This window comes from Trichosurus vulpecula, chromosome 5, assembly GCF_011100635.1.
Source record: "Trichosurus vulpecula isolate mTriVul1 chromosome 5, mTriVul1.pri, whole genome shotgun sequence".
In the NCBI taxonomy this organism is placed as follows: Eukaryota; Metazoa; Chordata; class Mammalia; order Diprotodontia; family Phalangeridae; genus Trichosurus; species Trichosurus vulpecula.
The window spans coordinates 55,490,805-55,504,680 of NC_050577.1; the positions used below are offsets into that span (position 1 = coordinate 55,490,805).

A 13,876-nucleotide genomic window follows, 5' to 3' on the forward strand; every position below is an offset into this window, starting at 1 on the left:
GCCATGTAGTCTAACCCCCTTGTTTTACAGTTAAATAGACTAAAGCTGAGAGAGGTTAAGCAATTTGTGCAAAGTAACACAGCCATGTTGGCCCACATGGAAATTTAACCAGTGCCCTTCCTTAGCAATGGTCTTGAACCAATTTAGCTAAGTCACCATTTATATAGTGCTTTAAGGTTTACAAAGTTAGCCTTATAATAAGCATGATGCAAGCATCATTATCCCCATTTTATAAATTAGGATACCAAGGTTTAGATTAAGAGAGATTGTCATTCCCCCATGGCCATATAGCTAGGAAGTTTGAGAGTTAGCTCTGACTATAAAACCAATATGTTTTCATTATATCACTATGCCTCTCAAAGAATATGTAAATAGGAAGAGAATTTGGGGCATATCACACCCACCCCCCGACAACTGCACAATGTTTCCCTTAGATATTGACCTGATAAGCATATCCATAAGCATAATATAATCATAAGTTGGTTTTGTTCATTGGCTTACTTTTTAATGAAAATAAGTCAGGTCAATAATAAGCATTTATTAAGTGCCTACTATGTGTTAGGTAGGAAATGTTCTAAAGCTCTAGAATCATTTAGAGTTCAGTCGAATTAAAATATATTTCTTTCACTTACTGAAAATCTATGATTATGAAAGGTTTAGGAACAAGAGAGTTAGTGAAAAAATACTCTAGACATTAGCTCATTTGGAATGGCTAATATGTTATATAACATTTATTTATTTTGACCTTTGAACTAATAACACAATAGATAGCATTTACTTTGCACTTCAAAGTTTGCAATTCAATTTACAAATATCTCATTTGATTCTCAAAACAACTCTGGGAGGCAGGTGCTATTAACTCCATTTTACAGATGAAGAAACTAAGGCCAGCCAATGTTAAGTGACTTGCCCAGAGTCACATAGCTAGTAAGTGTCTGAGGCTAAATATGAACTCAGGCCTTTCTTAGTTCAGGTCTACTGCTATGCCCACTGTGGCACCTAGCTTCCTCTTGGAAGTTCATTTGTTTATTTGTCATGACATATGTGTCATTCGTGAATAGTTAATAGGAGTGTCATTGAGCCCTACAAAGATAGAATATTGTTTCCATAAGAGGTACAGGATTAATTATGGGTAAGCTCTATAACTGGCCTAGTGCCTTATTAATTATGAACTAAAGAGTTTAACTGTATCCAATAAAATAAAAACTTGAATGTTGGTACTCTGGGGAAATGAAGTGACTCTCAGTCTCATGCCATCAATATCACATAGTTTCATTCTGCAAGCCTTCTTTACCAGACTCATTCTCCCTAGCCAATAATGGAATATCAGAGTCACCTCCAGTGCCAGCATAAGGATGTAATTTTGGCATAGTTAAAGGTGTCCTCTACTTTCCAATACTGTGTGCAAATTAGAATGGGATAGGGAGGTTGGAGAGAAGAGAAACAAGTTAGGGATTAAGTTAATGGTTTGGAAAGAAAATAGAATTTGGGTATTAAACTTAAACTCCAGAAAAAATTATCTTGGATAGTGGATACAGATGCTTTTCTTCCCTCTCTCCTTCCTTTCCTCCCTCCCTCCTTTCCTTCTTTCCTTCCTTCCATCACTTCAAATTTAGACTCACTTTTACTTGTGTGGGGAGAGGGGAAGGAATTAGGTTATTTGACTTAAAATGTCTATAAGCCCACTTCTTCACAACTGTCCTCTATCTGCACATAGAGAAACATCTCTGAGGAATGATCAGGTGGCCTAGTCATAAATCATGGAGACTCCTGTTTACTTCTATAACTGATTTCTAAAAGCAAGAACAATGCAGTTCATTCCTGAAACCTACAAGCAAGTATGTATAAGAGAAAATGTCTTGAGAGACATAATATGAAAAAAGGTCAAACCTCAATTCACCTTGGTTCCCAGAAACAGTCTTTCCTTTTGCAAAAATAATTCCAGGGCCCATGATAATCATATCATAACAACCAGAAAGTCAGGCCCATTAAAGTTAGTTATGTGCTCATTTCCATTCAAATAATGCTTAGTTTTATTGAGGTACCTTCCCCTTTTTCAAGTCTGGGCACAAATAGGGCCACGTGAGCAATTTCTTGACTATCGATTCCATTTAAATACCCATACAAATGTGAATCAGGCAGGTATCCTCTGTGGCAAGGAGAGTCCTTGTGCTTCCTTCAGAGATGCATATGTTTTGTATGACAGAGAGGCAGGGCCTGTTAGAAGTTCAAAAAGCCCAGTTTGGCCTTATTCCACTCTTTCTTTCTTGGTACCCTGAAGGACAATTATATCACAGATGTTCACCTGCAGTGCATCTGTGCAAAAGAGCAATGCAGCTATTGCTTCACATTGAAAACTGGGGGAAAACTTTCCTTCTTTATTATTTTATAATGTGACATGTCTTAGAACCCACCACATCCTAAAATATACAGATTTAAGAAAAGAGTCATAACAGCTCACGTTAAAAAAAAACACACAAAACTACTTTGACAAATGCAAACTTGGAGTGATTTTTAGTAAATCTAATTTATTTAAATTAGCTTTATTTAATTACACATACAGATGTTCTGTGCCCTGATCATAGCCCTGGGGACTGTGCAAAGTACTTAAGTCTAAATGTCATGTTTTATCACAATGTGAAATGGAATGAGTTGCAAAGTATTTTTTTTCCTTTGTTCGATGGGGAGGATTTGAGGGACAGACCATTTCTCTCCCTCATAGTGTTTCTGCTCTGAAAAATAGTTGTATCTGTGCCTCCTTCCTTGGGTCTGCCACTGCCCAAGTCTAGTCTTGGGGCAGCAAGAGATAGCTTCCAGGTGTTAGAGAGAAAGGCTCGTGAGTACATGTGTTGATGTCTCAGTATTTGAACATGTACCTCATGAAATGTTTTCTTAAAACTTTGGTTTCAATAGCGTTTATTTCTTCTTGATTAAGAAGAGTTCTCCAATCCAAAGCCTCTGAATTTATTTCTTGCTTGGCTATTGAACCAGTAGCTAGCTAGTCAAGGTTGCAATTGACAGCAACTTAATTTCCTCTCTGGATCTCTTGAGACTGCTAGTTTTCAGATATTTTCAGGTAGTACAAAGAGCAGTGGACTTAGAAGCTGAGGACTTGGGTTTGAGTCCCAGCTCTGCTACTCCTGCCTGGCTACTTGGAGCAAGTCAGCTCACATCTCTGGGCCTTTTCCTCTTCTTCTCTTCTTCACCTTTAAAATGAATCATATGATCCACTGGATTCCTTCCAACTCTGTATCTATGCTCCTATGGGGCAGCTAGATGACATAGTGGATAGATCAGGGATAGGAACCTGGTCAAAAGGCTGCACCTGAGGACTTAGAAGGCCACACGTGGCCTTGAGGCTGGTTCCTCACCCTTGGGAAAGAGCTTAGGGCTGGAGTCAGGAAGACCAGAGTTCAAATCCCACCTTATATACTTACTAGCTGTGTGGCCCTGGACAAGTCACTGAACCCTGTTTGCCTGTTTCTTCATCTGTAAAATGAGCTGAAAAAGGAAATTGCAAACCACTCCTGTATCTTCACCAAGAAAACCCCACATGGAGTCATGAAGAGTGAAATTCAACTGAAACAATTAAACAACAACCACCAGCGGTCCCAAGTGAGCCTGTGACCCGCAGCGCATGCACACGTTTTCTTCTCCTCATTTATCATTAGAGTCGTCAGTTCAATGTGACATAACAAGCACATGAGCCTGTGCTAGGCACTAATTACATGAAGACAAAAATGAAACGGCACCTGCCCTCAAGGAGCCTACGGTCCACCATGAGGAAGGAGGGACAGTGATAGGGGGAAAGGGAATGGTCCAGACTGTAATTTATTTCCTATGGGACTTTTCTTGGTGGACATTTCCTTTCCTGATAGAGATTGGCAGCTCATCTTAATTTTGTTTTTTATTATTCCTCCTCTGATGCACACCAGAAACAAACTCTTCTCTATTTTACCATGCCAGACATTTGTCTAGGACACTAAGTGACTTTCTCAGGGTCGCATGGCTAGTAAGTGTTGGAGATAGAACTTGAACCCAGATTTTCTTGATTCTAAGGCTAGGCTTTCATCTACATGAAATGTACATATTAGTAAGTGCAACATACTAAGTAAATGCAAAATATGTGAGAAAGGAAGAACTTGGAGGCCTAAGAAAAGACCTTGTGTAGGAGCTGAGAATGAGGAAGCTAAGAATTATAAGAGGCAGAGTGGTGGGAGGAGAATATACCAGATAGGGGGATACAGTTTGTACAGAGGCAAGAAAGCAGGAGAGAGAATGGAGTGAAGGAAGAAGTGGCCAGAATGTCAGCACTGTCTCACTTAAAGGCAGTGTAACATAGTGGGAAAAAAGAGATGGCCCTGGGTTGAAGTCTTACCTCTGATACATAGGGACACACAACAGCCTCTCAGTGCCCTAGTCAAATGTTTAAGAATAAGAGTTGCCGAGGTGTCACTTGGGAGTTCCCAGTGCTATGAAGTCGCAGGTCTAGTCCCTCTTCCTATCATTGGACAGCAGAAGTATAATCATTAGGGAATTATATTTGGAAGACCTGGGTTCAAATCCATCCCTTCTATACATATTAGCTGTGATACAAACCATTTCAACTTTCTGTGCCTCACTTTCCTCATTTGCAAGATGAAAGAGTTACATTCAATGGGCCCTGAGGTCCCTTCCAGTTCTGGATCTATGATTCTATGAAAGATTTTGTGCCTTGGTTTTCTCATCCTTAAAATGGAAGAATTGGATTCAATGGCTATAAAGTCCCTTAGAGCTTTAAATTTATAATCCCATATTGTAATAATTTGTTATGCCTATTAAACTGTGGAATTCTTTACTATCTATGAAATTCTCTATGAATTCTGTGCTTACTTTGTGGAATTCTATACTTACTATCTACGAAATTCTCTTGGAATTCTATGCTTATTTTAACTGTGGAATTCTTTACTCACTATCTATGAAATTCTCTTGGAATTCTATGCTTCCTTTAACTGTGGAATTCTATACTTGCTATCTGTGAAATTCTCTTGAGCCTCTCGTGTGATCCCAGAATGACTGATCAGTTAGTCAATAAACATTTATTAATGCCTGCTCTGTTCCAGGCACTGTGCTAAACATAGGAGATACAAAAAGAGGGAAAAGACAGTCCTTGCCTTCAAGGAGCTCACACTCTAATGAACGAGATAATAAGAAAAGAAATAAGTACAAACAAGCTATGTATAGGATAAACAGGAAATAATTGAGAGCATGAGGGCACTGGAATCAAGAAGGTTTGGGAAAGGCTTCCTGTAGAAAATGAGATGTTAGTTGGGAATTGAAGGAAGGTAGTAAGCAGTGACAAAGAGGGAGAGCATTAGAGGCATAAAGGACAGCCAGAGGGAATGCCTAGAGCCAAGAGATTGAATGTCTTGTTCATGGAACAGCACGGAGGCCAGTGTCCCTGGATCAAAGAGTACATGGCAGAGTAAGGTGTAAGAAGCCTGGAAAGCTATGAAGGGACTAGATTATAAAGAGCCTGAGCATCAAACAGAATATTTTATGTTTGATCCCAGAGGCCGTAGGGAGACACTAGAGTTTATTGAGTCGGGGGCAGGGTGACATGGTCAGACCTTCACTTTAGGAAAATCACTTAAGTGGCTGAATTGAGGATAGATTGGGGTGGGAGATACTTGAGGCAGGCAGACTCACCTGAAGACTATTGTAATAACGTAGGCATGAGGTAATGAGGGCCTGTGCCAGGGGGGTGGCTGTGTCAGAGGAGAGAACAGGGCTTGTTTGCAAGACATTGCAAAGGTGAAATTGAAAGATCTTGGCAACAGATTGGATATGGGGGATGAGAGATAGAGAGAAGTCAAGGATGACACCTAGGCTGTGAGCCTGAGGACTGAGAAGATGGTATTGCCCTGGACAGCAATAGGTAAGGTAGGAGTGGGAGAGGAGTTAGGTGAAAAGATGATGTGTTCAATTTTGGATATGGTGAATTTAAGATGTCTGCTGTACATCCAGTTAGTGGTATCTGATAGGCAGTTGGAGATGGGAGATTGGAAGTCAGTAGAGAGGTTTGGGCAAGATAGGTAGATTTAAGAAATGTCTGCAAAGAGATGGTAATTAAATCCATGGGAGATGATGAGATCAGTAAGGGAAGTAGTATAGAGGGAAAAGCAAAGGGAGCCCAGACAGAACCCCATGAGACACTTTTGGTTAGAGGGCATGATCTGGATGATGATCCAGTAAAAGAATCTGAGAAGGAATGGTTTGATGGGTAGGAGGAGAGCCAGGAGAGAGGGCTGTGCTGAAAACCTAGAGAGGAATGTCAAGGTAGAAAGGGTCATCAGCAGTGTCAAAGACTGTGAAGAGGCCAAGAAAGACGATGCCAATTAAGTGAGTGGGTCAGGGGTTTGGAGATGAGCGTGCTTTGTTCCAAGTTATACTTTACAGTTGAAAAACAATTCCTTTAAGTAGACTTATCTTTATTCAACAGAAAGGTCTGGTTTTTCCCCATTGCCAAAGTCCCACCAAATTTGAAGTCTGGGTTCTTCCAGGCTAGAAGAATCTGAACTAAGGAATGATTTAGTTGATCACCTTCATATATAAAGAACAGCACTCAATAGTGTGGCAGAATTTGGAAGATTTTCTCAGCTAATAGACAGGAAGAGGTCTGGCATCAGAGAGAACCTGGTTCAAGATATGATTGCCCTCAAAATTTAGGATTCACCCTATTTTACCTTTTCCAGCCTGTGATGGTTCATAAGACAAAAGGCCCTGGCACAGTCTGTCAATAGCTCTCTTGTTCTTTGCTGCCACCAAATCGCCTAGCTGCCAAGGGAGCTCACCTCTGCATGCCCCGAATCAAAGTGTCAGCATCTGGGATGGTGCCAAGCTGTCTCTAATGTTGATGTTCTGGTAAGTCCTCCTGGTGACCTGAGATCAGCATGGTCCAGTGCCCATATAAACTGGTTAAAAATCTCTCCATCTAAATGATGAGAGCCAGACAGAGCAGCATTTCCACAAATGAGAAAGCCAGCCACCTAGGCAATCATCTGGACTTTTCCACTATTCATTAAAAGTAAGTCATGACAGTATCTGGCAGGGAAATTTTAATCTTCTTTTTCATCCAATAAAGCTATCCAAGGTCACCTATGCCACGCATTCTGAGGCTCCCATCTCAAGCGTACACGGACACCTATGCACACATGCACACACACACACACACACACACACACACACACACCCTCCAACCATACTGTCCAATTGTCATTTTTTTTATGTTTTGTTCAGCACTGCCAGTTTAGCCTCATTATCCACCCTCCTCCTCCCCTTCATTCTCTCTGCCTCTCTCAGCCCCCTCCCCAGCATGTGAGAGCTGACATTTTTACCTATTCATCACATTATGGCAGTCCTTTGCAAGCAAGATGTAGCAAGTACCTGCACATCTTGGGGATAATTACTCTTTCACTAATCTGCAACACTAATGATGCTTTTCCAGCTTTTATGGAGCCAGTGTTTTAGGCTTTATTAATTTGCACTTGGGCATTTCTTTGGTATTTTTCCCTCTACCTGGGCATTTTCGGGATGTACTGATGAAACAGATCCCAAACTGCATGTGTCAGAATGGATTGTGCTTCAGAAGAAGAAAAGGAGTTGAAGTATGGTAAAGTCAAAGTCCACATCCTGGCTTTTAGAGAAAAGACAGCATCTGACTCAATACAGGAACTTTGCTCAAAAGGACTGGTTAGATTGACATCCAGAGAGTTGGAGGATGGGCAGGGGCATGTAAGAGAACTGAGACTCAATATGTTAACTGATTTGCTCACAGTCAAATGACTCATAAAAAATTAAGTAAAAATCAGATTTTCGGACTCCAAGTCTAATATTTTCTCTGTCAAAGCAAACCACCCTGTATCACTAACCTTTCTAGACTTCAGTTTCTTCTTTTGCAAGATGATGGAAATGGACTTAAGCTATCTCAAAGATTCTTTCTAGTTACAAAAGTCTTTGATTCACTGATCCTATTTTACTTCATATGTCTGGAACTCATTACAATGTGCTTGCTACAAGCATATACTTAAAGGTTTAGTTTAACGATCTGGGGATCAGGAAAAAAAAGAGATGTGGGCAATGAGGAAGGGTGTAAGGTTGATTCTAATTTAGTGAGGTTCAGAAAAAAATTGGAAGGCCTGGTGTTGCATAAAAACTCTTGGTTCAGAAAGTTCTGAAGGGGACACAAAGGGGACATTTTTGTTACTATTTTGTTGAATTAAATATATACTTTAAAAAACACCTGGATATGATATAAATTAAGTTTCTCATATAGTCCGTCTCGTTTTTGTATGTTCAAATATTTTGGTTGATGCTCGTGTATGCAATAAAAAGAGAAAACAAGAATTCTTAGTTCTAAGACCAGAAAGGCTGCACTCATAGACAATGAACTAGGCCCAGAGTTAAATAGGAGGAGGAGAGCTCCTCAAGAGCTGAATTGCATTTGGAAAATGGCACCATTTCAATGAGCTCAAGCTGCTTCCTTGCTGCACAAAAGCACATTATTTTTTTTTAATACCAGTATTTCCCTGGTGATATTATTTGTTTGTGAATCAGAAGACACCATTATCTCAAAAGAATCAAAGAACAGTGGAAAGAGATTTGGTTAAGTAGGAGTAGGCTGCAATTGTTCTCAAAGGATGTTCTAAAGAGCATTGAGCTTCAGGGAAGGTCATTCATGTACTGAGGGCAAGGAATAATGGACATGCACCCTCAAGGCTTGTGCTGGCATTCACGGAATGTCCGAAGAACCAAAGGATGGCCTTCAGAGTGTTGAGTAGATCTCCTATAGAGCCTTTATAGAAAGATAGATCAATATTTTAGGCAACTGGATCCTCATGGTGAAGGGAGCAGAAGATCATAAATATAAAACTGTCTCAGCTGGCTCAGGAAGAGCGATCTCAGAGGCCATCTAGAAGATCAACAGCCTCATTTTATAGATGAGAAAACTGAGGTGCAGGGAGGTTTTAAGTGACTTTACCCAAAGGCACAACTGCAGTAATTGCCAACAGCAAGAGTTGAACCTAAGACTGTGGACTCCAGAGCCAGTGTTCTTGCTATTATACCACATTAGACTAGAACAGAGTATAGCATTGGGAAGCAGTGTAATATAATGCCAGATTTCTATGGTGAGGCCAGATAATGAGAGTGTTCAAAGCCAGGAAAAGAAGGTGGAAAATAGGTGGGAAACAGGGGCCCTTTACAAGTTTAAATGTTTTTGATTTGGAACAGAGGTGGAGAAAGATCAGATAAAGGAAAATGAGTCTGGCAGAGATTGAAATCAAGGAAGCCCAGATTTAAGGAAGCCAGAAGTCAAGGCAAATGCCCAGATTCATTTGGCTACATTGAGTGCTTCCAGGAAGGCAGGAGGGAGATTCCAGAGTTGGGTGGCTGTATGTTTTCCTACCAAACTCTGTTGCTTCTCCATTCCTCAATGACAATGTTCCAGGAACACCACTTTGTCCTGATCTGGCACATGCTCGGGGCCAGCCCAACTTGGCACCATCAAGGTCCAGTGGGGTCATTACAAAGCTAATGGGGCAATGGAAAGTGCTGCTTTAATTCAACACCATGGCATGGATGTAGGCTGAAGCTGTAAATATGGGGAAACTTAATGAGAAACTCAGCTCTCTTTCTTTCACTTCTTGTATTGGATTTTAGATTGGCCCACTTTCACAGCTCTATAAAAAGTCCTATCTTGGCCATATCTTGCTATTGCTAATGACTCCACTGTGTGGTGTGCTTGTTTCAGAAAGCTAGTGGCTTCATTCTCTGGGTTCTGCTTGTAGCCAATAAGTAATGAGTGGCATTTCAATTAACCAGTCCTATCTCGATTCTTGCTTTCTTTCCTCTTACTCAGGCAGTTCAAATTTATCTCATTTCACAGGGCAACTTATGCTGATTAAGAACAACTGCTGTGTGTTTAAGCAGCCTCTAGGTCCTATTACTTTAAACTCAAGATCCGTGACAATTATCCTTAAATAGATTGCTGTCCTATCACCCCCAAATTTTGGCCCATAAAAATCAGATTCCCAGGCCTCGGTGAGGTTTCCCCTCCTCTATCCTTCTTTTCCATTCAGGGCTGCCTTAGCATTCTGTGCCTTACCTCCATTTCCCCTGGAGATGCACATTAAGTTCATGTTTCTGAGAAATTAATTTTTCTAAAATGCCCTGGTTCTATTTAATTAGCCTATTTAGTCTATCTCAGTCAAGGCAAAACTCTTTCAAAAGTCCCCTTCATTTTCAAAGAGGCGAACATCCTACCTCTGCAAGAGTGTTGCCATAGCAGTCCCCAGCCACTTAAAGAAAGGGTGTGATTTCAGCTAAAAGGGCTTCCATGGAAAGCCCAAGAGCTTCACAGGCCTGAAACACTTTTAATTAGGTTCAGGTCTGGCACTCATACAACTGATTCTGAGGGAATGGAGTCTGGACATTGTTTAGTGGGTTGAAACTGTTGATGTGCAGGCCTATTTTCAATAACAGAATCATAGACTTTTAGAGCTAGAAGGGACCTGAGCGGTCATCTAGCCCGTTACCTGCATTTTACAGATGAGAAAATTGTGACCTAGGAAAGTTAAGTGATTTGCCCAAGGTTACACAGCTAGCTAGTCAGTAGCCCAGCCTTAACTAGAATCAGGCTTCAAATTTCTATTCCATTACTGTAACTGCATCAATCCTACTCTTATTGTATTTCCATGGTCAGTACTATATGAGAAGACAAAAGAAAGCATGAATTCTGTTGAAGGAGGAACACATCTATTTAACACAAAAATAACAATCCAAAAGAGACGCTATCAAAACAGCAGTAGGATTCAAAAATCAGAGAATATAACTATTACAGCTAGGTCTCAATTAGTGCAAATAATAACTTCTCTGAAGGGGCTGTATATATTTCAAATCGCTCTATTCAGAGTTATAATAATATCAACTGTGGTAACAGGTTCCAGTCCAATTTAAATACAAATTTGAATATGAGACCACCTCAGGAGGTTCATTATTTACATTAATCAGGACCTAATGATGATTCTTTTCTGTCTGTTTGGCTGATCTCAATTCTCATGGATTCCATCATTCTCTCTCTGAAAATGACTACCTAAGCTATATATCCAGCCTTAGTCCAGCATTACTAACTGCTTTTTGGACATCTCCAACAGGGTGGGCTGTAGGCATTTCAAATTCAGCATATCTAAAATAGAACCCACTATCCTTCCCCTTAAACCTAATCCTCCTTCAAACATTTCTGATAAGGAGACCGCTGCCTTCTCATTCAGCCAGGTTCACAACCCCAGAGTCATTCTTGCTCTCCCCCTCTCCCTCACAACCACCCCAGTATAACATCAGTGGCCAAGTCTTTATGGTTCTGCTTCCAGAATATCTTTCTCATCCAACTCTTCCCTTTCACCTACATATAGGCACCATCTTAGTTCAGATCCTTATCGCCTTTCACCCAGACTATTATAACAGCTTCCTACTGTACCTGGACTCCCTGCTTCCATTTTCTCCCTTCTCTAATCCTTTCTATACACAGCTGCCAAAGTAATGTTCCTAAAGTACAAGTCTGAAAGTGGCATCGCTCTCCTGCCCAAGAAGCTTCAATGGCTTCTTATTGTATAAAATGTACTCTCTTTAGCTTGGCATTTAAAATGTTTCACATTCTGACTATAGCTTACTCTGTTCCCTCAGCCTTTCTAAAAACAATAAATTTTCTTTTTTGTTTTGAATTTTTACAGTTACCAACAAACATAAACATTACTTTTCCAGGCTTATTGCATGCTACTCCCCTTCATGCACTCCGTGTTCCAGCCAAATAGTCCCACCTGCTGTTTCCTGAGCCCAGCATCCCATCTCCTACCAATGGGCTTTTTCACAGGCTGGTTCCCAAACCTGGAATAGAACATAAACTCCTTTAGAACAGGGACTAACTGGTTTTTTTTTTTAATCTTTGTATCCCTAGTGCCTGGCACAGTGCTAAGTATTATTTGAATTGAACAATTGAATAGAATTGGAATTATTCTTCACCTCTTTGTCTAGGAATCTACCTCCCAAAGGTTCAGCTCATGTGCTATCTCCTATGGGAGGCTTTTCCTGACCCCCCAAATTATCATGCCTGTTCTTTTATACTTATCTTCATACAAGATGAAAGGGCAGGGGCTATCATTTTATCTTTGTATCACCACTGCCTTACACATAGTAGGCATTTAATAAATATGTATCAGATTGGATTGTATCATTTGGCTTCCAATTTTATGGATGAATTTACAAAAAACAAGTTATTTGATAAGTGATGGTGAACCCTGAGTTTGAATTCCTATTCTGCTTCTTTCAAGGACTCATGTATCCTCGCTAAGTCAGAGAAATGCTCCAGACCTCAGTTTTCTTAGATGTGCAGTGAAGGATTGCATGAGATGCTTGCTAAGGCTCTTGCCCTAAATCCTATGATCCCAGGAAATGCAAAATGCAACTAAGCTCTTTGTTAGGGCTTTTCGAAGAAGAATCTAGGAGTAGTAGCTTCTGCCCTCAGGTTGTCCAACTGCACTGGCAGCTGTGGTGGAATGTTACCAGGTATTGGAGCAGGAGTCAGAAGACTACTACTTACTGGATTAATCACTGAACCTCTGATCCTCAGACTCAGTTTCCTTACTTTTTAAAATAAAGAGAACTATACTAATAGTATCTATTTATTCATTTTTAGCAGTATCTAGTTTATTTATGCCTGCGGAAAGGTAGATGTCACAGCACACACACCCCTCAGGAGTGGAGTGCCCACCATTTATCCAAGGCCCCCCCCCGCCCCGGGATGTACATAACCCCATAGCCATCAGGAATGAGTTGCTTCTCAGCTATCATATCCTCAAATTCATCAGCACTGAATTTGGTGAAACCCCATTTCTTGGAGGTGTGGATCTTCTGGCAGCCTGGGAACTTAAACTTGGCTCTCTGCAAAGCTTCAATCACATGCTCTTTATTCCAAACCTTGGTTCGAATCGACATGATAACTTGGCCAATGTGTACACGGGCTACAGTGCCCTGGGGCTTCCCAAAACCCCCCTGCATGCCGGTCTGGAGCCTATCAGCCCCAGCACATGACAACATCTTATTGATGCGGATGACATGAAATGGATGTAGCCGCACATGAATATGAAAGCCAGCCTTGCCACAACTCTTCACCATGTATTTGTTGGCACAGATCTGAGCGGCCTCTAAGGCTTCTGATGACAGCGTTCATGTTCATCTGACACCATGTGGCCACACAATGGAAATTCATCCACTTTTCCTCTCTTTCTACCAAGATAGAAAATTCGTATGTTGGCATCAGGAACTCCCCTGCAGAAACGGGACTTCGGGTACCACTTATTTTTACAGTACCTATAACAGGGGGCGGGACGACGGCCCATGGCGCCGGCACCAGCAGGAACTGTTTCTCGCTGCAGGGAAAGGGCAATAGCATCTATTTTACAGGTTTGAAGTGTGTTGAGGTATTATTATTAATAGCAGAACCACAAATTCCTAACTTGCTATAAGCTTCCTCCTAATGAATTGCTTTTATTTCATAATAAAGTGCCACTGCCATTAAGAATAATATTAACTGGGGAAGAGGGGGATGGGGAAAAGAATTTGGACTCTTTCCACCAATGAGAATTAGCAATACATCTGTAATTAAGTCTTAGAGAACTGCCTAGGAATCACAAGTAGAATGACTTGCCCAGGGTCACTCAGCCAGGATTTGTCAGAAATAGAATAGGAAACCCACACGTTCAGGCCTTTCAGTAGTAACAATAGCTGACACACACAGTGTTTTACATATATTAGCCTCATTTATTCATCACAACAACCTAGT

General features: G+C 40.8%; 1 pseudogene; it reads right to left on the reverse strand.

Moving 5' to 3' along the window:
* Window positions 1-12,786: 12,786 nt before the first annotated feature.
* LOC118852346 lies at window positions 12,787-13,433 on the reverse strand (annotated as a pseudogene).
* Between the last annotated feature and the right edge of the window lie 443 nt (window positions 13,434-13,876).